Raw genomic sequence first — 2,851 nt, forward strand, 5'->3', positions numbered from 1 at the left:
CGTAAAGTGTACCACAAAATGTAAAGATTGTGGGATATCATACTAGGGCTCGCTTCGCTCGCCCTGATTAATTTATTTCCGTGTATTTAATTAGTGTTACTTTATGAAGCAATAATGTCTTGAATTGAATTTCGAGGTTGTCAAATTATTAAAGCTATGTTTAATCTTAATCATTATAATAGTATAGAATACACTCAATATATTATTATGTTTAATACAACAGATCATGGAAAAATTCCAAAAATGTAAAAAAATATGTGTATAAATTCAATAAAAAATCCTGTGTAACATAGTAAAGTACTTATCATTTTTTACTATTAACCCTGAGGTAAGTAATAAAAATGTGTTTACAGTAAATCAAAATATTATAATAGGTACTTAGGTGCTTATTATAATATTTTAATTATTAATATTGACTACTGTTGATACGTTGGTACGTATCAACGGCTGTAGTCATTATTGAACCTGACTTGTATCCTACATACTTAATATTATTAATATTAAGTATGTATGTAGGTCATACTCATACGTCTCGCTGAGCTTCATTCAAAAGTTTTCATAAATATTACAGACTGTTTTAAGATTGTCCAGGATCAACATTGATTGCATTTTACGAAATGTCTTGCAATTTTCTGAACCAAATTTCTTGGTCTAAATTCTATAATTACACGACATTCCTAGTAGATTAACCGACAAGTTGATACACACACAAAGATAATAATACCGTTCACATCACAGACATGGCGGGTCGCTCTTGTGTTTATTTACGTCCATCGTATTGTTTGTATACAGCCCGGCACGACTGCGCATCTGTGTACGTCATACACCCCCCTCTCCACCCGCTCAGGCCAGCAATTCCACTACCGCGCCTTGACTCAGCTCACTCGCTCTCGCTTATTCATTCCGCATAAGCAAACGTAGTCGGACGCCGCCAGTGAGAAGTTATTTCTGGGTGACTAAACAGTAGCAATCAAAGCTATGTTGAAAGAAACCTCCAGATATGACAGCCGAAATTCAAATCAACAAGAAGGTAGGCCACTAGCTTCGAGTCGATTACCAGCCATTGAAGAAATTACTATTGGCCTGAAGCAGAAGCTTCACCTTCAAGCTCGAGCGAGAGCAGCGCCGTACTACATTAGAAAGCAAGAACCAGTTGATCTCGTAGAAAAATTATTGGAACAACGTGCCCTTGTAGCGGAGGCTGTCCGAAGATTAAAGGAGAAAAATCAATCCTGTCCTGAGATATCAGTAGACACATAAATTATTTTGCATTTAGATCTGCGTTATATCAGACATTTTAGTTGTGAAAGTGTGGACTGTGTTGTGAAATCGTTTGTGTGTAAGAAAACGTGTCGGGTTACAATGGTGCTATATGCGGAAAGTACGCAAGAGTGAGACGGCGAACTATGACGTGTCACGCATGACACAAATCACGAGAACCAACCAAAATGGCCGCCGATACTTTACAATCATAATATTTATTCTTCGTTTATAGTGACCTTAACTGATCAAAGTACTGAATGACGTAACCAACGTATAGTATTGTTATGACTTCCAATATTCCTATTTCTTTATAATTAATCTTAATCATAGCAAAACAACGCGACGTACCAAAACATTTCCAACTGGTAATTACAGTTATGTAAATTTTATTTCAATAAAGTGTTCGAGAGCTTCAATAATTACCTTCAACATCTTACAACATGATTGCAAACATTTAAAACCCTTTTGTAATGCAAAAAACACGATTATTGATTCTGAATGTAAACTTCTAGGTTATTTAGCTGCTCAGTAGTCATCGATTTAAAAATAGGTTAATTATTATTATTAAAGTGTTAAACACAATTTTTCAAAATATATGGTATCTACATGATATTTATATAGATTTTGTATATTGAGAAGACATTTTTAGATAATGAGTTAATGAAAATATCACACAATTATTTCCTCGCATTAAATATAATTTAGGTTAGGTAGTCCAAACTACGAAATCGCTAATTGCGAAACAGATAAACATTGTTATCTCAGGTTATATCTTTAGCCTGGGAGTTTGTATCTGCTCATGACCATGCAATTTGTAGGCAATATAATGTTAATAAAATATGTCATTACAATTGTAAGTAATTATCTATGTTATTATTTTCCTCATTAGCAAATCAATAATATTGTACAATTGTACCAAATCAGGTATAAAAATTGATGTAATTATTACATGTGTGCATGTTTTAGTGCATTTTGTGATTTTAGATAGTTTAATTTATTGTCAATCTTGTGATTTAGATAAAAGTAATAACGATCTAATAAATGAATTAAATAAATAAAACTTTGTTTACATTTTTTATCAAGATTAGGTACTTACCCCAAAAGTTTGAGAATCCCTATAGCAGGGGTACCATTTGTCTATCATAATAATATTATTATTACAATGGTCTTGTCACTCTTAGCTTGGCATGTTTTGTCTATCCTTTAGTTTTAAAATATAAATAATTTCTATTTTATTAAAATAAAAATGTCGGTTGTATCGGTTTCACTTTGTTATGGCCAGATAAATTCCACATGAAGTAGCATGAAGGCGACATTTTTTAACTAAATCAAGTTATATTGGAAAACCTTAACCTGATCAAATAACCAATATAAACTTTATTTTGTACAGTATTTCTCATTTTATCTATTCCAAAAATAAATGGAAACATCAGGAGAAAAGACAAAATTATCTCCTCCGGGAAAAAATCGTACTACTAGTGACATCTAGTGGTGAATAGCAGTAAATCAAGACAAATTACCAATAAATTTAATAAAAATAATCTGCAGACTTCACCTACTATCAAGCACTTATATTTTAATTCTATTT

At 32.2% G+C, this 2,851-nt stretch overlaps 1 pseudogene; it reads left to right on the forward strand.

Annotated features, from left to right (window-relative positions):
* Positions 1-717: 717 nt before the first annotated feature.
* On the forward strand, positions 718-2,323 carry LOC121734884 (annotated as a pseudogene).
* Positions 2,324-2,851: the final 528 nt, after the last annotated feature.

The sequence above is a fragment of the Aricia agestis genome, chromosome 16 (genome assembly GCF_905147365.1).
Source record: "Aricia agestis chromosome 16, ilAriAges1.1, whole genome shotgun sequence".
NCBI lineage: Eukaryota > Metazoa > Arthropoda > Insecta > Lepidoptera > Lycaenidae > Aricia > Aricia agestis.